Source organism: Triturus cristatus, chromosome 11 (assembly GCF_964204655.1).
Source record: "Triturus cristatus chromosome 11, aTriCri1.1, whole genome shotgun sequence".
In the NCBI taxonomy this organism is placed as follows: domain Eukaryota; kingdom Metazoa; phylum Chordata; class Amphibia; order Caudata; family Salamandridae; genus Triturus; species Triturus cristatus.
This window is the reverse complement of record NC_140594.1, coordinates 875,090,413-875,116,271: the sequence shown is the minus strand read 5'-3', so window position 1 is coordinate 875,116,271 and position 25,859 is coordinate 875,090,413. Positions and strand designations below refer to the sequence as shown.

At 41.7% G+C, this 25,859-nt stretch overlaps 1 protein-coding gene across 2 annotated transcripts in view; it reads left to right on the top strand.

The window, feature by feature from the left end:
* MLF1 (myeloid leukemia factor 1) overlaps positions 1 to 5,655 on the top strand; it is a 179,956-nt gene extending 174,301 nt beyond the window's left edge. For both annotated transcript variants that reach the window (XM_085634742.1, XM_085634741.1), the window contains one exon: positions 5,502 to 5,655. The gene's annotated coding sequence lies outside the window, so the exon portion shown is untranslated. The remainder of the gene's footprint in view (positions 1 to 5,501) is intronic.
* The last annotated feature ends 20,204 nt before the right edge of the window (positions 5,656 to 25,859 follow it).

Below are 25,859 nucleotides of genomic sequence, written 5' to 3'. Positions count from 1 at the left end.
GTCTCCTCTTCCACATTTGTTGGAAGGCAAAGCAAGGGCTTTTCCAACAAGCAGAACTGATCAATTTGGTGCGTATATAACTGACCAATTCTGAACAAATCTACTCGGTGTCCAAGTTTTACAGCATGTTCTAGAGTAACATTTCAGTCCTCCTAGAACCCAGTGTCCATCCAATCAGCAGTCAGTGACACTGCATAGGGCTCCACAGTGGATAGCATAGGATTACATCTATGATTATAATACCTTTATCGACTTCTTCCCAATTATTTTCAGGGAGAAAAATGGAAGTACTTTAAAGACCAGGCTTACATCCCCCACCAAAAGAAAGTAACATAATGGGTAGCCACGGCCAATAGGTCTAGGGAGCCATGTGTTGAAAAAGTTTGGGAACCACTGAGCTACGAGAAAGTAAACTGAAATTGTGAGAATTTGGAAAAAATCTATTTGGAAATTTTACAGTAAAAGGGGATTAGTTGTTGACATGTCCTATTGCCATGGTGCCTGTCTTAGAAAGTATAACATTCTTCAGAATAGATTGCAAAATGTCTTGCAAACATGCGTGTTAAAAGAATGTGTTTCTTAAACTAAAGCAAACACTTTTACTTGATTGTCAATGAAACATTTCTTAAAATTAATGTTTTCCTTTGTACATTTTTAATGTATGTGAAATCGCATTGTTGTGGTGTCTACCTATTTACAGTTTGTGGTGGAAACCCAAGGATGAACCTGGAGAGTTAGACATTGCTGAATAGTTAAATACATTTTGAAATCAGAAAGGGGGGTCACTTAAGTAAATTGCTTATAGTTTTCACAAGGAAGCTAATAGCTTATATCAAAAACGAATGGCAGTAAGTTGAAAAAATAGAAATAGGAGTTGTTTTCATATGTAATTGATTGCTCCAAAAACTGGTTTACAAAAGAACTGTATCTTTACATCCTTCAGACTCTTCTGGTTACAGGGACATAAGGTTTGTGTTGATTATCGTAAAACATGCAATACAGCACTTGAAGTCCTTAAATAAAATGATGGGAACTGTGATCCAGTGTGTGATGGTGGCAGAGCCAAAAACGTCAATCACTGGAGTGTAACAGTTCCTGTAAAGGGATGCTCCCCTAATAGGCAGCGGAGAGTATAGATGAAGAAAAAGGTTGGTAGTGATCGATCTAAACAGATGAATATTGCGGTATGGTATTCATACCTGCCTTTGTCTGCTTGCCGTCGGAGCACACTCCCCACACACCTGCACTTACCACTACGGGGTTCCTCCTAAAAGATCTCCACTAAAGAGCCCTCTTGCGGGGCCCATGCGTGCGGGACTGCAGTGCCAACCCCACGAGGAGCTAAACGCCCTATGATGAAGCATGACACTTTAACGGGTGTGTGAGGGCAACTCTTCAATTTCCCCGCTACATACATTCCTTTTCATCCAACCGAATATTCATCTGTTTAGGTGGATCACTACCAACCTTTTTCTTCATCTATACTCTTTGCTGCCTATTATACAAGCGTCCCTTTACAGCAACAGTTACCCTCCAGTGATTTTGACGTATTGTCTTGGGAGCACAGGTACTGGACCTCTTTTCTTAGCTCCCCGTCCCTCTCTCTGTGCATTTGAGGGCCAAAAACGTTCCATGGTGCCAGGGTTCTGAAAGGTCACTGCACCTCAGTTTTGGCTGTCTTACGAGTGAAAAAGAGGTGGATGCCCCTCACCATTCTACCATCAGGGCCAGTGATACCCCTGTGCACAGGAAAAAGAGCACAAGCAGCATGCGGTGTGAGCTGGGACTTTTTCCCGTTATTCTTTTTTAGGTCTCGCCTGAGCCAGCACATGCGCTGCTCTGGCAAGACATTTAGTGCAAGGGTTTTCAAAAATGCGACCGGGTGGCGTAGAGTGTGCGGTTATGTGCACAATGACGAGCAGAGGCGCCATCTGGCTTTCCTCTCTCGTCATGGTGTGCGCACATCGCACACTACTTGCCAGCCTGCTTTCACTTTTCCCTCGGCGCCACCACTCACATCCTTTTTGTCGCGCGCGCACACTCGCGTCCTTTTTAGGTCTCGCCTGAGCCCGCGCATGCGCTGTCTCAGGCGAGACATTTAGTAAGTGGGTTTTCAAAGTGCTACCACACTCTTCTGCTGGTCTCAAGCTTGCGTGCATGCGCGCAATCGCCATCTGGCATTCCTCTCGGCCTTTAGCGGTCGCTCTCCCTCAGAGCCTCCTCTCCTCCCCCTTCCCTGCTGCTTTTTCACACCAGCCACTTCACGTGCCATGCCATCTGGCTTTTCTCTCGGCCTTTAGCCGTCACTCTCCCTCAGAGCCTCCTCTCCGCCTCCTCATTCATTCACTGCTGATCCTCTCTCGCCCTCTACATTTGATACTTTCTTTTTTTCTGCCACATGTTCCTACCTTCCATTGTTGTTTCCTAGCCCCACCCTGTCTAGTGTTGCCTCTCTTCATTACTTTCCTGCTTCCCCCATTGCTCACCTTTCACCGTCTCCCCTCATCTTTCCCCTCTCACTGCTTCTCCCTCCTCCTTGTAATAACTGTCCCGCGTGATCAGGTAAGTGAAGTATTTTTTTCATTTTTAAATGAAAATGGATGTAACTGTAATGCAAAATGATCTCATTATATAGACTGTGTTAACATTACGTAGAGTCGCTTTCATTGCTGTTCCTTTGTTGTTTTGGATGTGCACACTCCCCCCGTCTCCATGTGATGGTACCGGCTGTACTATCCTGGGGTAGCGCACACACCAAACCTTTCTAGAGGGGGAATTTAGGGGCATAGCTTGCAATAGCGCCGCAGGTACAGTAGTACCTGGACACAGTGGTCTGAAGGCTTTATAATTTTTTTTTTGTGTGCAAACTGTGGCGTAAGGCCCCATTTTCTTGCTTGCATTATTGCCTGTAGCACTCACTCTTGCTGCACCACTAGACACAGTGTGCTCCTCGCGCCGGTGTGAACCATCAAATGCAAGGATTGCTCACTTAACCAAATCAAACTTACTTCATGTTCTACTCTGGTCTGTGACATTTTATGGCAAATAGCGTGAATGCGGTGTCAAAAAGAAGGATTTTATTTTTACAGTACAGAGTAGAGACCACCGTTTCCGTTCACTTTTAGTGAGAGCTGCAATAGTGAAGACAGCTGGAGCGCGGTCTGTAGTGACCGTCAGGGCGGACAAAACATCGCAGAACCCGCCCATACTCCGGAAGCAGTTCTCCCTTTCTTTAACTCTGTCGCAGTATAACCAAACATATGGCCCCAAAAAATATGTGTATGTAGTATTTCTGGTGTTGATATTTTAAGCGCCAATGACTGTGTACAATTAATTGCCTCAACACCTCGGCAGCAACCGATACATGAATATATGTGTGGACATAATATTAAGTCCAGAGAAAGTTATATATCAGAACACGGAAGCGTCACTAGCATAAACTGTCAAAGCCCTCCCTCCATGGATTTTAACACCCACTTTTAAATTATATTTACATCTTTAGTTTTATAAATAACAGGCTTGCTTAGACTGTACAGTAACAACAGCTTTGGATCAGACCAAGTCTCCATCGAAAAAGAAGTAGCTGTTCGATTCTTGAGTCGTTTTGAAATAGTCTCCCGCGATTGCACAAAAGTAAAGAAATAAAACAAAAATCTATTTCTTTACTTTTGCTGAATCGCTGCACCCGTGCTTTACTTTAACACGGTTAAAGGTAAAGCGCCGGTGCTTCGATTGCTGCAGAAGTAAAGAAATAGAAAAAAACATCTATTTCTTTACTTTTGCCACAATCGCAGCACCCGCGCTTTACTTTTAGCATGGTTAAAGGTAAAGCGCCGGTGCCGCGATTGCACAAAAGTATTGAAGTCGCCCTTTATCCAGAGAGCAAGCCCTTGCAAATCTTGTCTCAGCATCGGTGGCATATTAATCTGAGCCACTTCCTGCTAAAAACAGAAAGATAAAGGGCACAGCTGTGTGAAGCTGATAAGGAGGCCTGACAAGCACATGGCAGAACCAAGCCAGGAAAACACAGCCCAGACATTCACTGGTAAGGAGAGCAGGGCAAACAGTGCAACCTGTGCCTCTTGAGTGGAACTGACCACAATGAAATGATGCTACGGTTGAGAGACCATGATGACGAAGTGATGAAATACATTTGACCACAGCACTTCTATTCCTTATTATTTTTGGTAAAGAAGGTAGGCAGAAGTAAACTTAACAAACATTGGCATAGCCAATAGGTCTCGCCTTTGGGACCTTATAAGTGTTTAGCCATGCAACGGTTGATGTTGTTGCACCAAGGATATTGTGCTGCATAACTAAATACTTATAAGGTCCCAAAAGCGAGACCTATTGGCTATGCCAATGCTTGTTTATACAAGGGGGTCGACAGCCTGCTTGGAGCTTCAGTCCAGGGTGGCGGAGGAGAGAGCCTGCTTCGCAGGGCTGGAGGTATTATTAGTGTTCCAAGTGCAGTGGCACCAGGATCCAGGGGTGTAAAGGGCCATCTAAACCGCAGTTATGACCGTTTTACTATCCTTCCTTGCTTCCATAAGGGCCCAGTACACCTTTGCTGTCCCAGTGTTGCTTTGGACCAGTTGCCAAGGGAGGTGAAAATTGAAGCAGAAGCAATATCTTATCTAGGCCTCCGAAAGGGGGGAGTAAGGATGATGGGGCAAGATGGCGGCCCATGTTTTTAGCAAAGGGCGGGGGACACGGCCTGCTTTGCAAGTTCGTAATTAGGATCCAGGACTATAAGGGGCCCACTATATCACAATTATGACTGTCTGCCTTTACAAAAGTGAAATGAGGGGCACGTTTTTCTTGCTTTAATGCTGGGGCCACTGGACCCCTTGCTGCAAAAAGAAAGAGACATGCAGAAGCTTATTTGTTTCTGCAAGAGACAGTCCGTTTCTAAATTGGAGTGGTGACCAGGCATGAGGGGAAGGGGCGAAAGAGGCAGAAGAGACAACCTGCTATTTAGCTGCCATTAGTGCAACAGATGCAGTTGTATTTGGACCCAGGCTCACAACACCCCAGTTATGGGGTCTAGCTACTTGTTCAGTTTATGTTTGGTATATTTGCACTTTAAGTCTCACATTTTGTGTGGATTATGAGCTACAAATAACTACCACTAAATTATCTCATAAGCTCAGCCTTGCCCCTCCCTATCCCCCTTTTTCTTAGCATACATTTTTGGGACGAGGCCCGCCTTAAGGGGTTCTGAGAAAAAAAGTTTAAAGACCTCTGATCTAACAAATGTATTCTTTAAATGCAACATTGAGGGAAAGGAAAACTGAAGGCCTTCATTTACCTACACACACAGTCTGTTCTGTTGGCAGTGTTAGAACAAGCTTCAGCACATTCCTTTTGCAAATGTTTAGAAAAGCTCAGTTCCCATTCAGTCATTGTCATCTCTGCTGAACCTGCTCATATAATGTACTCTCAGTACAATTGAATTTAAGATGTAATAACATATATGTTTATATTTCTTTTACATCCAGGTAGAAAACCATGTCCTATTCCATTTGCATGAAATGCTGAAAAGAAAATCATTGCTGTGGGGCACCTCTGTTTAAGGATCACCATCGTCTGTTTAAGGATCACCTTTAAAAGCCAGAAACAAATAAACTCCACCCTTTCTGGGTTGCATCTTTACTCAGTTGTTCTGTATCTGTAGAGGAGAATTTATTTTTTAAAGAATTTTGGTTTTATGACCAATTGGTTTTTATAATATACATTTATCTCTCATTCAAATCACTTTGGCAACAAAATGTTTGTATTTCCAAATTTCAGTGGATTATTCTTCAGCTGCAGGTCTCGTTTGATTTACGTTAAAATGCACTTTATATCGAGACGTTTATATCTTTTTCACTTTGTTAGGAAATGCTACCTGTCTCCTGCTTACAGTTTCTTTCTATTACCTATTGCAAGAATTCAGCTTGACAATACTAGAGCGCAAGCTTCTACCTTCTTTTTGAGAATTTTACATATTTTGGCACTATAAATTTTGTGTCATGGTGCACAGCTGCTAAAGTAGGCAGCAAGCGCACTAAAATCAAATCAGTGACTTTGGTACTTTTGCTGCCTCTTGCATTGATTGCAATTTGTTTAAAAAGCCATATAAGTGGAATTGGCCTGATTTTTTTTTTTAATGAATAAATCAGTTTTCCAATAATATATTTTCAGTGTTTGCAATGTGTAGGAACGTTTGATAGCACTTTGCGTTGAATTGATTGTACATGTTTTTACTTTTTTACTTTGTGTCCCATTGCATGTTGTTAACTTTAAGTTCATTCAAGGGAATGCAAACATACTCCTAAACAAGAACTGACCCAAACCAGAATTCAGCATTAAAGGGAAACAAGACCAGAAACTTCGATAACAGTTTTTTGAAAAATTTTCAGTATTAAGCATATTTATTTGTGTAGAGCACGAGATAAATTTAATGCTTGGAGCGGAAGGACAAACTTATTAAATATCCTAACACCTTTTCAGCATACTTTTCTTTTGAATCTCTTTGAATATACCATGTTCATTTCTGTCTTCAGTAACCCCATACATGTCTAATAAATGTGACATGGCTATTTACGACCAGGTGTGTCTGATGGTTTGTGACCACCTTATTTATTGCATAGCTAAATTGGATTCAGCCTGTAAATATATATATATTTATTAAGCAAAACTTTGAAACAAATGTAGCCCAACATTTAATTATACAGGAATGCCAGAATGGGCATACATTGGATACCGACTGGTTTTCTTTCGGTGAAAGCTTGTATCGTTACAGCACTAATACATCTGTAGCACAAATTCAGTAGTTCATTATATTTCCCTGGATAAATTAATTACTTTGAAAATGTAATTTAATTTAACCATTAATGAATTGGAGTGTGTGGATTTCACAGACTGATGTATAAATCCTTCACGGCAAGATCACCAATGACCTGTATGCCTCCTTCTTTTAAATTATATACATTAAATGGAGGTGCACTGAACATAGAAAAGAAGTCCAAAAGTGTTTTCTACTTTTCTTTGTTTAATTTTTATTTCAAATAGATAGATACATAACCACAGCCAACGCGTTTCGTTCCTTTAAAGATACAATTTCTTAACGGAACTTCTTCAGGGCTGCAAATAAGAAATAGAAAAAATATATATATATAATACAATCATTAAAACTGACGGACGTACACATATATTTACAAACATTAAAAACAAATTTCGTGTCATTTTAGATCATTCCGGTTGTACAGAAATGGAATTGATATTTACAAAAATTTTACACATTTTTCTTCATTCTTATACACGTCCACCTATATTATATAAACACAAAATTTCCAAAAGTTTATAGTGAAATAATGAAAGAAGAAGGAACTCTAATCCACCAATAAAGTATTTCAAGACTCCCTAATTTACGGTTTATATAAATTCTAGACAATCTTTCGCTTTGAGTCTTTTTAACCAAAGCTAAAACTCATAATGTGCAGGTCATCATCTTACCTCAAAGTGACAGCAAATTAAATGCAGGCTTTGGATTTCAAAAATTGAAAAATGACGAATAGGTAATGTATCCCACTTGATAATGGAACTATCCAAAGATCAGAAGATATTCTAAAAGAAAATATGTGACAAGGAGACCAAATTAGAACAATCTGAATTCATTATTATGATGTTTTAAGAAGTGGGAGGGGAAAGAAGGGATGGATATAATCAAGTATCTCACCAGATTGATCGTGGAGGGTCTGACTAAAGCTAAATACCAGTGGTTGAAGTTTAAAGTATTAATATCCATTTGATTGGTGATTGACAAAGATTCATAATGAGAATCTGAAACAAGATAAAAAAAAATTTATTTGCTCACTTTTAATTTGAAGTGATAAGGATACATTACTTCACAGTGCATAACAGGCTCGACAGTTTTGGCCCTTATTTCTAGAACAGGAATTTTAAAAGGGTTTCTACTTAAAGAAGACCTCATAGAATAACAGACTGCTATTATAAATAAATTTCAAGAGAAAGTGCTTTTGTTTTATGTTCACGAAGAACATGATAGACTCCAAAGTGTTGTCATATGTCCCTCAAAATGATAATTCAAGTTTGGATAACCCCAAAGAGAACAATCTGCAACTTTTGGAAGATATAATAATCAAGAAAGAGCGCTTGGGTATGTTTTTTAAGATTTGCAGTGATCTCACCTGTACTGTTCCTTCAATTCAGTTCATGAGGTAAAATGTCAAACGACATCAAAAGTAGATGCTCAGTCTAATGTCAACATATTATTGATTAAACACCTAATGGGGAATATATGAAATGCATTAATGGCTTGGCACAAAACTTATTAATATTCTTTAATTTGATTGACATTATCTATGTTGCCATTCTAAACACGAACGCTCCAAATTCAAAAATATCAAATCATTTAGTAAATAGTAAAATGACCTTTATGTTTTTAGAATGAATGAAAAAGAAGTAGAGTAGGAATTTGTAAAACCCAAAATTTGATATTATAGAAGTTAAGTGGATTGTCCTTTGGAGGTCCTTTACCCATGTAATCAGCTTCCATCAAAATTTGTATGTTAACAAAGTATACACTCAACTAAATATATCTCCAAAGTCACAATCTCTTGTGACCACAAAATTCACAAAAATCCCCTAATTCAACACAGTTATTAATCCAATCTAGTATCTTCAACATAAAATTGCATGTTGTTTTGTCTTAAACCATTCATTAACCCCCATGTAAAAACCACAAGGAGGATGTTAAAATAATCTAGGTACCTTATTAAGCGTTCTCCAGTCACATCCCGATTCTCCGACCGTTTTCGCCCAGCTGTTCTCGTGTTTAAATAGTTTATTAGATTAATCTAGATCAGAAACACCTGATCCAGCGCATGTTTGATGATGTCATGATTATGCGCCGTCAGCACAAGCACCAACCCGAGTACGATGGCCTGTCGCGAATCGTTTCGCCATTTTGAAATGGCCATTTTCCTGCATTATGTAGGGGATGTGGAGATTATTCGATGTATAATTGGCGCGTACATGAATCAAAATTGGTTATTTAAAGAAAAGGAGTTAAGATCGGCTCCTTGATGTTTGACACGGTGACCACGTGAATTTTTTAAAACAATTTCTATAATTTACGGCAAATATGGAGGAAAAAATCCTTATCTTTATCCAATTACCGCAACTTAATTTCTAATCAGACTGTGTCCTATTGGCTATATTTAGATACCTAGATTTATTCATTTCCAGATCTGGAACACCTGGTCTAACGCTTATTCAGGGTCGGCGTAATTACGCGACGTCTGCATAAGCGCCGACTTGAATACGATAAACTAACACAAATCGTTCCACCATCTTAGAATGTTTAAATGGTTGCGGGTTGCAGGGAGTATGGAGATTGATCTGTGTAGGGTTATACATTAACGATTCAAATATAGTTATTTGCAAATTATTATGTGATCAGACTGTGTCCTATTGGATATATCTAGATACCTGGTTTGATTGATTCAGATCTGGAACACCTAGTCTAACGCCTATTTGAAGACGTCGTCATTACGCGACGTCCGCATAAGCGCCGACTCGAATGTGATGAACTGACACAAATCGTTCAGCCATCTTTAAATGGTCAAATTATTGCGGTTTGCTGGGAGTGTGGGGATTAAACTGTGTAGGGTTGGTACGTTAACGATTCAAATATAGTTATTTGAAAAGAGGGGGGGGGAAAAGTGGAAATAGACTCCTTTAAGATTTACACGGCGGCCATATTAATCCAGTATAGTTCATTCTAGTTACGTCAAGTGTGGGGGGATACTCCTTTTAAATAGCAGATTAATGCAAATTGTTTTAACCTCATACTATGTCCCATTAGCTGAAATTGAGGACGACCAGTTATAAGTGTTAATCGGCAGGAAGAGATAACATAGCGGCAATATTATATTGAGGCTTAAATAGCTCTAAAAAAATTTTTTTCCTTTCGGCCATCTTTGAATATCAGTTAATTTAGGAGGTTGATTAGATGAAATGACCAATGCGTGTATAACTGTAGAAATCATTGATTCCAACATAATAATATGGATTTCCTGATATGACAAACATTTTGCGAAAGAGGATGTGCAGGGAGTAACGTCTTAGAAGAGAAAGATAGAATATATACGTGAAAAGAAAATCTCATGTTGCTGGGGTGACTGCATAGCTAACGTTGCTGTCACTTCGAGTAAGACTAAAATCAATACACGGTATATTGTTACTGATATTTCTTATCATCCTATTATACAAATAACATCACATCTGTAACATTCAGTTAATTGAATGGCTTCTCAACACAATCGATCTGAAATTTTAATGTTGATGTCACAACTCACAGTTCATTGATTTTACTACATACAAGATTTAAAGCATTGATGAATGTCCTAATTCAAAAAATAATGGAATTCGTTATCTGTATTATGGCCAAACTTAATTGCTTGTAATCTACAGATCCATTTCGCCTCACGTTGTCTTAGCATAAGGGCTCTATCTCCACCTCTATTACATGCCGCCACATGTTCAATGCCAAAGAACCAAAATGCATTATCATTTGGATGGATTTTTTTAAAATGCTCCGCCATGGGGTACTTTGGATCTCCTGCCACTATTGCTCTTCTGTGCTCCTGTATTCTCAATTTCAGGTTTCTCGTTGTGCTCCCTACATATATTTGATTGCATTTACAGCCCAATATGTAAACTACAAAACAGGTTTTACAGTTGATGAATTCTCTGATTTTATACTGTTTCTGGTTGTTATACATAAACTCCTTAGTTTTGTATTTTCCGAAGACACACATATTGCAGGAGCTGCATGTGAAGAAACCAGCCGGTTTCGTAGGTAGCCATGTTTGAGTTTTTCTTGATGAAGTCACATAACTAGGGCACAGTCTTTCTTTTAAAGTCGTACCCTTCTTGTAAGAGATACTCGGATTTTTAGTCAAAATTGTTCCGAAGGTAGGTATTTCTAGTAGCATATGCCAGTTGTTTTTCAGGATACTAAAAATCTTTTGACTATGCGAGGTGTATTTTGTGATGAATCTAGGTTTGTCATTATTAGTTCTCATCTTTTTAGTGCTGTTCTCCAACGTTGATTCTCTACTTATTTGATGTACTCTTGAGATGGCTGTTTTTACATCTCTCTCCTCGTAACCTCTTTCCAGAAATTTGTTTCCTGTCTCTGATACATTTCTCTCAAAAATGTTTGTTTCTGAACAGTTTCTTCTTACCCTCACTAACTCACCGTAAGGAATATTCTTAATGACTGATCTAGAGTGGGCACTCGTGGCATGGAGTACTCCATTGCAGGATGTCTCCTTTCTATACAGAGCACTCTGTATCATTCCATCTTTGACATATAGATGTAGATCTAAGAAGTCTATTTTTGTTTTGTTGTAATTCATTGTTAGGGTCACATTATAAGAGTTATTATTTAGATGATTGAAATAATGATGTAAACAAATTTCAGACCCAGACCATATGCAAATAATGTCGTCGATAAACCTCCCCCAGAACACTATATACTGTGTCCAGGGGGAGGCCTCTCTGCCCCATGCATGGAGCGCCTCATACCATCCCATGAATAGGCATGCGTATGAGGGAGCAAATTTAGTGCCCATTGCTGTACCGCGAAGTTGGCGATACCATTTTCCATCATGGAGAAACACATTCGTTGTAAGAATCAGTTCCATCATCTTCAGAATCATCCTATTGTGTTCAAAAGTATCAGCTTTGTCTTTGTCTAAGAAGGACTGTGTTGCTAGAAGACCAAATTTATGCTCAATGCATGTATATAGGCTAACAACGTCCCACGTGACAAAGAAAAGTTCATCTGACCAGGCAAAGTCTTTCAGTTTGGACAGGACATCCTTACTATCTTTTAGAAATGACGGAAGGTTAAACATATACTTTTGTAGTTTGTGATCCACAAACTCAGACATTTTCTCAGTAGGTGATCCTACTCCTGATATTATTGGCCTTCCTGGTGGAAATTTAGCTTTCTTATGTGTCTTCGGAAGTATATAAATGCATGGATAACGTGGATTATTCACTTTCAAGAATCTGTACTCTAAATCATTTAGGAGACATATTTCTTTCCACTCTCCCAACATAAGATTTATTCGGGAGGTAAGTTCAATTATGGGGTTACCTTTAAGGACTTCATAGCAGATTTTATCGCTTAATTGTCGATCTATTTCACCCATATAGTCCACCTTATTCATCATTACCACATTATTGCCTTTATCGGCTTTCCTGATGACTATAGAGCTGTCATTCTCTAACCTGTTCAGTGCCTCTCTTTCACCCCTGGTCAGATTTTGTTTTTCATGTCTCAAGTATTTTTCTGATTTTTCTAGCTTGTATAATTCTTCCGTTACTTTTTTGTGAAATTTATCGATGTTTGGATGGTATCCCTGATTAGGAACAAACTTAGACTTTGGTCTTAACCCACTGTCTATATTTACGTTTTCTACAATGTCTAAATCCTGTAGAAGAGATTCAATCTCTAAATCTTCACCTTCCTCAATAGAAAGGAGACATTGTATATTCCTGACATCCTCAATACTATGTGTGACAGGTTCTGTACTTCTTCCCTCAACAAACACACCACAATTTCGATCTTTGAAGTACTCTTTTAATTTCAGTTTTCTTGTGAATTTGAACAAGTTAACATTTACATCTGATAAGTCACCCGACTGTGTGGGACAGAATCCAAGGCCTTTACATAACAAACTTTGTTCATCAACATCAATAGATCTATCAGACAGATTGATAATTTCCAATTTTGTATTCTCTAGAGTATCATCAGATGGAGTTATGATATTGTCACTTCCTTCATGGGTTGCACTCACGGTTTCTTGGGTCTCAGTGTCATTTTCTCCTGCTCTGGCTGTCTGCCTTTTGCTGCCTTTTCCTTTTCCTTTACCTCTCCTCCCTCCTCTTCTCGTCTTGGAATTTGTTTTTTCCGCTGATTGCTGCTTATCCGGAGTGTGGCCAGTTCTTTTTGGAATGATGTGATACCCTCCCCCAAAGGGGTCTCATCTTGATTACTACCTGAGGCCATACTACTTCGTGAAGATACTGAGGTACTGCTTATTGATCGTGTATCTTCAACTTCTTCCCTTCCTCTTTTCTTAATATCGGCGGTCTGCATTGAGTCATATTTTTTGGCAAAGGTGTATATTCGCCCTTCCTTATAATCACAATCATCTCTTCGAATTTTTCGCATTTTTTTATCTTTGAGATACTGTTGATGGCTCAGAATTACCTTTTTTAGAATCTCATAATTCTTCTCAATTAGATCTTTGGTCTCTAATGTCTCAATCTCTGATTTTATCTTTTGAATCTCCGATAGCAATTTTGCCCCTTTGTCGATCGCATTTCTTATCAAAATTTGCATCATAACTAATGACGCATTTTCCAGGTTTACTTCCCATTCTTTGAGTAGATCCGCACTCAGATCTTCGAATGTGGGGAAAATTAGAATGCGTAGTCCTCTTGGGACTTTCTTGTTGTCTATGTACTGTTGGAGTGTAACTCCATCCCACCATCGTGCCAGTTCTTGTTTTTTTAGACGTTCTAATTTTAAAAATAAGGCACGTAATCCTTGTTTCTCCGTGGTGGTGGGTACAGTGGGTATTGGGGTGGCACTTTTGCCAAAAAGGTCCTGCGCTAATTCCTCCCGTCCGTCATTGAAACGTGACATATTCAAAATCTATATAGAGCAGCAGTGAGTGCAAGCCAGTCCAGAAAATGACAATATCAAAAACTAACAAAGGTGACGGACTCAAAATGGTAGCACCTCACTCCCAATATTCCATTTCTGTACAACCGGAATGATCTAAAATGACACGAAATTTGTTTTTAATGTTTGTAAATATATGTGTACGTCCGTCAGTTTTAATGATTGTATTATATATATATATTTTTTCTATTTCTTATTTGCAGCCCTGAAGAAGTTCCGTTAAGAAATTGTATCTTTAAAGGAACGAAACGCGTTGGCTGTGGTTATGTATCTATCTATTTGAAATAAAAATTAAACAAAGAAAAGTAGAAAACACTTTTGGACTTCTTTTCTATGTTCAGTGCACCTCCATTTAATGTAAATTGTTTGTCAGAATTTCCCCTCTGAGGCATCACTAGGTGAATGGTGCTGGAGATTTTGTGCACTAACAGCCAGATAAGGCAGCAGCATATTGGGAGTGAGGTGCTACCATTTTGAGTCCGTCACCTTTGTTAGTTTTTTATATTGTCATTTTCTTTTAAATTATACTTAATTTAACTGTATTTTATAATAGTTGGGCTTCTGGCAAATGAGCTGAAAAGATATGGGTGATAATGGGGTGCCGCTCGGAGACAGACTTTGGCTGGTGGGCTGTGTGCAGGATCTTTCCTTCACCGGAGGTGACTGTTGTGCGGGAACAGGTGCGGGAGCTCTGAGGATAGCGTAAAAGCTTACCCGGGACTGCGAGTACCAGCGGCCCCTCTGCTTGCTGGACATTGGCCGCAGCTGGTGACTCTTCCCGGCCCCTCCCTCCTTCTCTTCGAAGCGCCTCGCGTCCCCCGCTTCGCGGGAGCCGCTCGGAGACAGACTTTGGCTGGTGGGTTGTGTGCAGGATCTTTCCTTCACCGGAGGTGACTGTTGAGCGGAAACAGGTGCGGGAGCTCTGAGGATAGCGTAAAAGCTTACCCGGGACTGCGAGTACCAGCGGCCCCTCTGCTTGTTGGACATTGGCCGCAGCTGGTGACTCTTCCCGGCCCCTCCCTCCTTCTCTTCAAAGCGCCTCGCGGCCCCCGCTTCGCGGGAGCCGCTCGGAGACAGACTTTGGCTGGTGGGCTGTGTGCAGGATCTTTCCTTCACCGCAGGTGACTGTTGTGCGGGAACAGGTGCGGGAGCTCTGAGGATAGCGTAAAAGCTTACCCGGGACTGCGAGTACCAGCGGCCCCTCTGCTTGCTGGACATTGGCCGCAGCTGGTGACTCTTCCCGGCCCCTCCCCTCCTTTCCACCATAACTACTCCCACTATAACGCGTACGCGGGACGCGTCCGGGGCGAGTCCCGGGCGAAGCCTGGGCAAAGGGTGGGCCCTCTAAGGCCCTCAGAGGCCGAGTGAGGCTGGGCGGGGCCCGGTTATTTAGTGTTCATTTTTCTGTTCCATTTGTGGCAGTTGAACTGTGTTCCTATGGCTTCAGGTCATGATGTAGGTAGTGGGATAAAGTCGGGTGGGCTGTCAAATGGTTGCCTGGATAACTATTTTAAGAGGGTTCAGTCAGATGACGACAGGGAAATGCAAATGGCTGATCGACGGACTGAGCGTCGTCGCTCAGTTGAGAACCTAAAATTAAGGGTTTCACATGACTATGTCGTCCACGCTTCCCCTAGGGTTGGAGGTAGCTTGACCGGTAATGATGACCCTTTTGTACGGGAGAATATGCCTCCCGTGTCGCGGGATCGTCCTTCCTCAATCTGTGTCCCGACTGAAACCCCTCCCCCCACCTCGATTAGTGTACATGCAGATCCCACAAAACAGTTTCCTTGCCGTGGTAAAGTGGCCAGGAAGAAACCTAATAATACAGAATTGGGTAAGGTCCATGGCCCTCCACCACGGAAAATAAGACGCAAGGGGGGGGGTGAGCAAGGTTAAACCCAAGTCGAGTTACTCTGAGTTTGGGAAACATACAATGACCACTACCAACCCAGTGTCAGCGGTCGCTCTTGGTAGTCTGCCTGAAGCGGCCACCTCTTTTGCCCCTGTTGGCCTTGATTCAATTGTTAACGGTCTTGAGGCTTCATCTAATTCTGTTGAACCACCGCAGCAGGCGGCACTCTCTCCCATTTTTTTAGACTCGTTGAGAGTCTTGGTTAGTTCCCTCATTTCCCCTATTATTGAGACCTTGACGAGGGTGGAGCAGAGATTGTTGGACATTGAATCTATACTAACAAGTAAGGGTAACCCGGCTAAAGTTCAGCCATATAGGGCCGTCCCTCCCTCCCCTTCCAGTTCCCTTTCTACTATTAATCCTCCTAAGGTCATCCTCCAATCTAGTGTAGCTACCCCTCAGTCATCCAACTTGAGAGAGCCAAACCATCACTGGCAGGTGCCTCCCACTGTTGATAAAATAGTGGTTGCAAATCCTGTTAGTGACTCTGTGGGGGGGAATTCATTGGCACCTCTAGGGAATATTCGGGAGGTGTGGGGGAGTAATAGCCACAAAGGGGCTCTGGGGAATCATGGGCCGCAGGTAGAACTACCCCCAGAAGCTGTTCCCCTTGTGGTTGTCCTGACGGGTGTGCCCATATTGGCTGTTAATAAGAGGGAAAGTTTTACCCAGTTGAAAAATAAAACCATTCACTGGTTAAGTAAATATAGACCGATTGACAAGGGTATCAATGGTGAGATACTCCATGTTAGGCGTCTCCCCTGGCTTGGAGGTAGATCCAAATATATTAAGGGGGATATAGTGGTGATCAACTTTAGAGATCCAGTTGCAGTTATTCATATATTAAATTGCCCAATGGGATATGGTACTAACTGCATTAACCCAAGAGCTCTGACATATTTTTATCCTAGATCACTGGTATTTCCACCACCCAACACAAGTGATCATGTTCCTTTTTACCCACCTCTTCCCCCGGGACCTTTCACTGGCCATTCAGCATTATATTCCCAGGGGTGGAACATTGTTCCACCTAGATCCAATAGTACAATCATCCGAAGATTGGATCATTCGAAACCCTTCATCCCCCTGGAGACAGGGAATAGGTTCGAAGTGTTTTCCGGTATGGACGAGTGCGACTGAAGTTTACAGTACATGCCGGGTTCTTCGGGCTGTTTAGGTGCAGCTAGTTTATAGGGAAATAGCCCAGAGGTTTCTGGAGTGGTCATGGGTTCTGATAGTGTAAACAAGGTTGCACTGCCATATCCCAGTTTCGACTCCATTAGTGCCCAAGCTCTCACTCACGACCCGCCAATAGGGTCCAGAGTAGATGGCTATCAACTTCTAAACTCGCCAATTCCACTCGCAGTTACCATCGACCCTGTTTCTAGTGGGTTGGTAGGTATCGAGGGGGTCAGTTTGGTTGGGAATACTGGTGACAAGGAGGTCATTCACTTGATCTCATGGAATGTGGCCGGATTAAAAAAAAAGATAGAGCTCCCGGAATGGAACAACTTTATTGAAAAGTTTGATGTTTGTTTGTTCCAAGAAACATGGTGTATGTCCCCTGTACATAAATCTGGCTACGCAACTTTTTGGCAGCCCGCTTATAGTTGCGGGAAGGGCAGACCTGCAGGTGGTTTACATGTTTGGATAAAAATAGAACTAAATTGGGTGGTTTCTACACACGAATCATCCTCCAGAGATATCCAACATCTTTCATTTGCAGGCTGTAAGAAGGATAGTAGGATCGACCTATTTAACATCTACTCTAGAGGGTCCCCGGGTGACAACATTCCATCTACCTTCACACTTTTAGAACAGGCTTTGGCCAACTGCCCCCCTACTTCTAAACTTTTTGTGGGTGGGGATTTTAATTGTACTTTTGAACCTCTTAGTGGTGATGATCCCCTGGGCACGGAAGATGAGGATTCCAGATGGTCTATCCCTCCCTTGTCATTAGCCCCGATTAAGAAATGGTCTTCCAAGGCAATCCAGATAAATGCCCTTACGGTGGAATATAATTTAAGAGCTTTAAATGGCAGGTCAACTTCTGACCAAGACGGTGCTATGACTTTTAATAGACTAACCGGACCTTCCAGAATTGATTATATTCTACTGGATGTTACACTCTGGCAAGATTTAATAGACATGGAGGTGGTTCCCTCACAGGACAGTGATCACAACCCTCTATGTATGAAGATACGGTGGGCCAATTGTAATGGTGGCTCGAAAAGTGCCCCTCTGGGGTTAACCAAAGAAGTGATCCATTATAATGGTAACCGCAGGTTGAAATGGGATAAGGTTCACCTTCAGTCTGAGAACCTGGCAAGGATCAGGGTGCACATTGAAGAGATGACGACGGAGTTGGTGGGTCTTGATTCGGCTTTAGATAGTACCCAGGTGACATCCCTTGCCTTGGTCTACAAAAACGCCATTGTGGAAGAAGGTAAATACTTCATATCACAGGGTAAATGTGACAGATTGAACAATATATTTCCCAAACCTAGTAATCCTTGGTACTCCGCTCAGTGCAAGGCAATAAGGAAGGAGTTAACTGTTGCCTTGCGAAATAAAAACCAACCTCTAGTTAGATCAGTGAGGAAGGAGTATGTGAAGGAAATGGCCCGGGCCAAAAGAGATTGGGAGGAACAGCATTGGCAGGACCTCAAATGTGCTTCTAGTAAAAGGAATGCCTTTTTGTTTTGGAAATTGATTAATAATGCAAGGCAGCGTACCAAGCCAGTTTTAGTTAATCACATAACTAGTCTTCAATGGCATTCACATTTTTCCACCTTGTATGACGTGCAGGATATGACCTGCTCCTCTTACCCTGAGACAGATAGCAAGGCCTCCCCTATACCATTGCTCGAAGACCCATTTTTGGCTTCTGAGGTAATGGTGGCCATTAGACACCTTACCCCGAGGAAGGCTGCTGGCCCTGATGGTATTCCGGGGGACCTCCTTTTGGAGGAACCCGCGCTCTGGGGCAAACTTATTGCCCAGATAATGAATATGATCTCTAGGGGACATCCAGTCCCTGATTCATGGAAGGGTGCTGAGGTTATAACTGTGTTTAAAAAGGGTGATAGAGATGACCCTGCCAATTACAGACCGATCAGTTTGATCAATGTAATCCAGAAAGTGGTTGGTAGGGTCATCATCATGCGGGTGGGTGCCTGGATGGAAGAGGAGCATGTTCTTTCTCACTTGCAAGCCGGCTTTCGCCAAAGGGTGGGCACGATGGACCAGGTCTTCCGCTTTTTTGCGATCTATTGGAAGTCTGTGACCATCAATAAGGGTAGTCTCTACCTGGCTTTCATAGACCTCAGGATGGCGTTTGACCTGGTCCCCCTATCAAAGTTATGGGATGTTTTGAGGAAGATGGGCTTCCCTGGTCCACTTCTGGACTTTATTGTTAAGCTCCATGAGGGGAACTATGCGAGGATCAGATGGGGCTCTCAGGGACAACTGACTGAGAGGGTGCCTGTGAGGAGGGGAGTTCGCCAGGGATGTGTCATGGCGCCTACCCTTTTCTCTCTTTTTGTGAATGGGGTGGTGGACCATCTAAGGGAGGTATCGGCTGACGCTCCATCCCTGGCAGGGGAAAAACACCTACCCTACTCTTTGCAGACGACACCATTCTGATCTCCAAATCCCCAGCAGGCCTCCAGAAGCTCTTGCATCACTTTAGTGCGTTCTGTAGTGACAGAGGGCTTACCATCAATACCTCTAAAACTAAACTTATGGCCCTTGCACCCTCTAAGAGATTTAGGAATAATCTCTCGCTTAACGGCGAGGCTCTGGAGTTGGTGGACTCCTTTGACTATCTGGGTGTCAGGTTAAATAGCCGGATGAGCTGGAAAGACCATCTGGCTAAAATGTCGCTAAATTTTAAAAGAGTTTCTGCGATGGTCCTGAGAGATCATCGGGAGTCATTGAGCAAACCTGTGGCTCCAATGCTTGCAATATATGAGGGTCAAGTCCTACCCTCTGCCCTTTATGGATCTGAACTTTGGGGGTTTGAAAGCATACCTGAATTAATTACTTCAGAAAATAAGTTCTTGCGAGATCTGGTGGCTCTTCCTGTTTCCACTCCGCTAACCCCCCTTCGTCTTGACATGGGCAGGCGCCCCCTAAACGACTTAGTGCGCCTCCGTCCCCTGCTCTTTTGGGTGCGATTGAGAAGGACCGGGGAGCTTAACAAATATGCGGCCGCCCTAGATGAGCTAATTTTGATTGATAAAGGCAATAAGATTAAGTGGCTGAGTAACTTGAAGCAGTTGGTTGTGCAACTGGGCTTGAGCAATTCTTGGAAGAGTCAATCTCCCCCACACAAGCAAGTCATTAAGAAGATGTACTGGGACTGGATCCAGACGGAGGCCATTTGTAGAGGTGTAAGGGGTTCTCTTACTGAGCGATTCCTGGAGTTTAAATGGTCCAGGAAATTTGAACCGCATCTTGATTTTATTGAGAAACCCTTAGATAGATCACTCTATTTAAAGGTCAGGTTTGGGATCCTTCCAGTGTATGATTTTACGGCTGGGTGGAATATCCAGAGAGGTACATCAAAGGCTTGCCCGGGTTGTGCAGCCCCTAAAGAGTCTTTGGGTCACTTTTTCTTTGCTTGTCCTGCCTACAGGGTTGCCAGGAGGATATGGTTGAAACCCCTCTGTCAGGGGCTGGGTTTAAGATGTCATATAATGGCCCTGCGGGTCCTCTGTACTGATACGTCCTCATTAGTTATGGTATGTGGTGTAGCAAAATTCCTGGGTAGTGCCTGGATGACACGTATGAGGAGAATTAAGGCGTCCAGTGTTTAATCTAAAGGTTATGGGGCCTCCGATAGGCACCATTAACTCCGCTGTTAGTTGTTTTATGGTGATTTCTTGTTTTTCTTATTGTACTGTATTGTATACTTTTATGATGAAATTTTTATCAAATAAAGTATGATGATGATGATGATGATAATGGTTTGCAAACATTGATTAAAATTTGCACAGTAGATCACTAAGGAATTATGTGGCTCGTGGATATGAGTGTCACAAACAAACGCATCTGATTTCGAAATGATTTTAAAAAGTGATGGGAAAATGCTTTCAATAATCACCACAATTTTTATTAACTATGGGACTCTTTCAGGTCCATTGAGTTTTTTGCTCATTGTCGCACTTTAAACATGGACCCGATAAGCAAATCAGATTTGGGGCAGTTCTGTTAGTATCAGTCAATTCCAAACTTCTTGCTCAGGTTAGTCTGAACATGATCATAAACTGCCCCTAGCCCATTTTTGGCATTTATTGGCCCTTCCAAAGCACTGCATCTTTAGTCTGATACAGAAAGCAATGGCGCTCACCTCTGATCATACCCACAACACATAAGGTATCTCCGTGAGAAAAACTTTCAAATGGTGGGTTAAGTCTCAGTCACTGGTGATTAATTTGCCACGTATTCCAGACCACAATAATTTTTGCTTGCTATATCATTACAGACGGGGAACAGCCATATGCAAATCATACTTGCCCCTGGTTCAACAGCAGCAGCCCAATAGGAGCTGTAGACATGTCCTGACTGAGAGCATTGCATGGAAGCTCAGCCAAGTTTTGGACGTGTCGGGCCTCAACTGTGAGGTATAGCTTGAGTGCTGTGGCATGGTAAGCAGCGACGAGGCCCACCTCTGGGCAAACTGTGCTACCGCTTGCGTAGCTTCTCATTCAAACGGGATGGGGCTTCTTCGAACATCATGTTTGTGAAGAAATGATCTATCCTGCTACATCACAGAGTTCTTTGCTTTTGTATTTGCCAAACCATAACTGATATGAGAATGCTACACCATATTGTAATGGCAGTATACAATGACCTTTTGCAGAAGATGCACGAGTCATATGATATTTTTGGCTTCCATGGCTGTGCCATAAGCCCAAGAATATGTACAAAAATAACCTTAAGGTGAAGCCCAGTAGTTCATACATTGTTTTAGGTTATGGTTACATGCTCAGAGATTGCACAGTCACTCAGCGATAATCATTTTTGCTCCTAAATTAAAGAGTGGGTTGTCTGGAATTTCTACAGCTTCCTACTTGTAAGAAAGAACAATTAGCATGTCATGTCTGGAAAGTATCATCATCATCATCAACAAACTTTATTTGGTTTTATGAGTAAAACCATAAAAGTCAAACAAACATGAATAAAAACGTGTTCCACAATACAGGTTAACAACTGTTAATACATCAAATTACACTGGGTTAATAACTATAATACATGGATTACAGTGCAGAAATTAATCACAACTTGACCTGAGTCATAGGTCTGCCCTTAAAAAGTTAAGAGTGTACAAAACAGTATCTGTAGAAAGAAGTTGTAAAAAGATAAAATCTGGTTTAACCCTCCTGAAACCAGCCTTTTTAAGGATAGGGATAATAAATAATTTTCTGGGAAGATCATAAAAACTGCAGAACATTAAAAAGTGCTTCATGTCCTGAGGAGACTCTCTGTCGCAGTCACAGGGCATGAGACACTGACCTCTGTGGGAGCCAGGCGGTTGAGCCAGGAGATAGTGGAAAAGATCGAGCCAAAACCTCGTCAATATAAAACGATCATAAATGCTTTTGAGCCCTAAAAGATATGGTTCTGTGGTTGGCACCGTTTTTAACATAATGTGCCTACGCACACTGGACTTGCACAGCTCTACTTCCTCTCTTTCGCAACGGCTCCTTCTTAAGAAACACTCTTTGGCCCATGCATAGTCCCTCTTACATATACTCTCCGGATTAGTGAATAGTTCTGCTCTGCCTAGCCTCAAAAGGCCGACTCTTATGTACTGAAGCCATCAAATACGTGAAAGATGGTCAAGCGAAAGACAGTCCTTTAAGATGTGTTTGCTAAGTGTACTTTCCTGCTTGGCTCAAATCCTGAGCCATAATGCCAGGGGACGAAAAGCCAATTCATCTGAGAGGAAAGGCATCCCAAGTTCTTCATGCGCAACGTACGAAGAAATACTTTGCGACACAGAAAGGGCCCGTCGCAGGAAGGAGTTTTCGGCGATTTGCATGGCCCCGACCCCAATATGGCCCCAGATCTCGCTCACGTAGCTGGCCTTTGAAATACATTTTGCTTGGTAAATCTTCAAGAGTGCCCTATTGGTTTTCCTCCCACTCTGTTGGCAAAGTTCAAAACAGTTGCAGAAGATTTCACTAGTTCCCCTTTCTTCCAAGTAAGCAAGGGGTCCAGCTCAAGGAGTCAGCGAACAAAACCCCCAAATGGAAGAAGACGTTAGTCTTGGTTATTGGTGGTGATCCTAGCTTAAAGGTAAACTGCTTTGCTGTACGAGGTCCCACCTGCATAATAAACGATTTTTGATTAACCGTCAGGTCCAGGTGTTCCATAAAATAAGTAAAAGAACTCAATAAAAGTTGTAGGCCCCTCGCTGTCCTCGTCATGAAGACCGCGTCGTCCCCATATAGTAGGACTGGCAGACTGTGCTTGGCTACCTGAGGACAATCAGCTTTTGTGGACAAAAGGGCCTTCTCTAGAGAGTTAACATATACGTTAAAATGGAAGGGTGCTAGTATGCACCCCTGACGCACCCCTCTCTTAATGTTTATTTGACGGTTCACTTTCATGTCTTTTGTATAGCGAACAGCCGCCCTTGAGTCTCGATGAAGGTCCTTGAGAAATAAGATAATGTTATTATCAATGCCAATGGTATACATCAACTGCCATAGCTTAGATCTATTAACACAATTGAAAGCTTGGGATAGGTCTGGGAAGTAAATACATCAAAGAACAAGCTGGCTCTTAATTGCGAGCTACACCTTGTGTTGGTTGTGTAGTCTAATAAAAGGGTCTCTTGATCAACTATGGGAAGATAAATGGGACAATGTAACAATCCACAAATTGGCCTTGAAGGACCTCCCATCCAACCAATGGCAAACCATGAAGAACCCATGAAAGCCAATGGCTGACATGGGCTAACCTAAAGCTCTGTATCACTCTGTATTCTTACACATGTTCACTGAAGGCAAGTACAGGCACTGACAAAGACAAGAGTTATAATTTTTAATATTACATACACAAAGACACAACATCCAAGCACACATTGACAGTGATTAATCATACGCGCCTTTCTGCAGAAAGGACTACCAAACTACAGACATCCATGCACACAATGACCAATATGTCTACAGAAACAGTGCACACAGGCCAACATACAAAACTGGTATCCAAGCACACAGGCCCCACGAATACACATGACAACCTGACATGCACTCGTTGTTACACACAAAGGAATGTGGCAAGCTATTTGGTTCCTTCCATACCACTTTGTGCTGCATTAAGTCTACTTTTAACAGCTAGATTTCATAATAGTGTGTTTGTCTGTAATGCAACTGGTGCTCATGTAAAGCGCTCTGAAACCTTTGAGTCAAGTTTGCACTATATAAAACTGGGGGGGAAAGAGTGGAAAGGGGACAACAAGAGGGCGATGATGAGGGAGGAGCCTTGGGAATGGAATGATTTTCCCCAAAATCGAGTAGTAACCAGGAGCAAATCTGGTTGCAAGGGGAAGGCAGGGGAGTGAAATGGGCATCAGGAAAAGGAAGAAGGGTAATGAAGAGGTTAGGATGTATAAATGGGGGCAGGGCGTTAATAGTATGAGGAATTACCTCCTGAGAGTTAAGAATTGTAGACTGTTAGTGATGCAATCCATTGGCAGCCATGCCATGTCCACAAAACAACACTAACATGGCCAGCACAGAAAACAAGAGTAAAGGTGCTCATTGCAATCCCACATAGTTAGGGTAGTCAAATAAATGTAAGGGTGTATAGATACAGGTTTTATGTCCACTTAATCTTTACACACGTTGCTGTTCAAATCTTAATTGAGAATAGTTTATGACTAAGCCTAACAAATCCTTGTACCCTCTTTTTAGAAATCACTTCTACTGGGCAATAGAATACTACCATCTCGGCGCCCATTCAGTTGTTGCTGTGTTTGGAATGATCATCTGTCATTCAAATGCAGTGCTCTCCCTTTATCCACTCCATTATATGTGCAATGTAGTACATTTGTTACTTCACTACAAATGTGACATACTTGGGTTTTCTAGATCTTCCCATCTACAACAAATATAGTGGATCCAGTTCTAGACTATATACATCATCATAAAAAGATGTCTTCGTTAATTGGAGTAAAAAGTAAGTACAACTCCCAGGTTACAATGATTTGTGTGAAATGAAGGTCCATGGCCAAAAACATGGTGCCCTGTGGAAATGGAGGTAGGTAGTTAAGAAGTCACTTATGTTACTATACCTTCTTGCAAACAAATGTAATGCATACTGCCATTTCACAAGATGGAAACTAAAATGGGAATGCAGCACCAATTCCTTGTATTTCCTTTCGTGCTCCTAACAAAAAAAATGCTTTCACACAAATTAAATGTTTTTTTTCATTTGTGTGAAGAGCAACTGCTGTTTTCTAGTTCTTTGACTGTGCTTAGGTGTCTTTTTTTTTGCATTCATTTAAAAATGAATCACAATGCCAGGATGACTATAACAATGCGATCACTGATTAAAAAACTAGGATGAGGTACTATGATTTATTAGGATACACAGCTGTAACCACACATGCCTTTCTCCAAGCCCATATGAGTTAAAAATGATAACTCCAAAAAATGTTTCAGCATGTGAGAAAAGCAAACTCCATTCCTGAGCCTTAAAGCATAGATGACTCTCAGCCACCAGTTGTAAAGCAGTTCTACATACTAATCCCTCTGCCACTTTGAGTATGTTGTATGCTGTCAAGAATGGTGCTAGTGCCATAAGATTAGACTTAACAAGCATGGGCTAAGCCATTTGGTCACTTATTTTCTTATAAATTGTTGGTAAAGCTAATACACCTGAAGGAACAGATTTATTAATAGTTGTAAGAATTTGAAGATACACTAACCATGCATCTAGCAAATACGGAAGGCCTTATCCATGAATTATAAAAAACTAACTCGTCTTGCTTCATATGTAAAAAATATATCTGAAAGAAACACGTAGTGATAGATTCCTTACCTTAGAATTAGTCCCAAGGCGTCAGACTGGATCCAGAAAGTTTTCGTCAGCAGTACCCCTGCGCGTCAGTAGGCATCGTCGTGCGGCTCCGCGTGCGTCATTGCCGCCGGTATG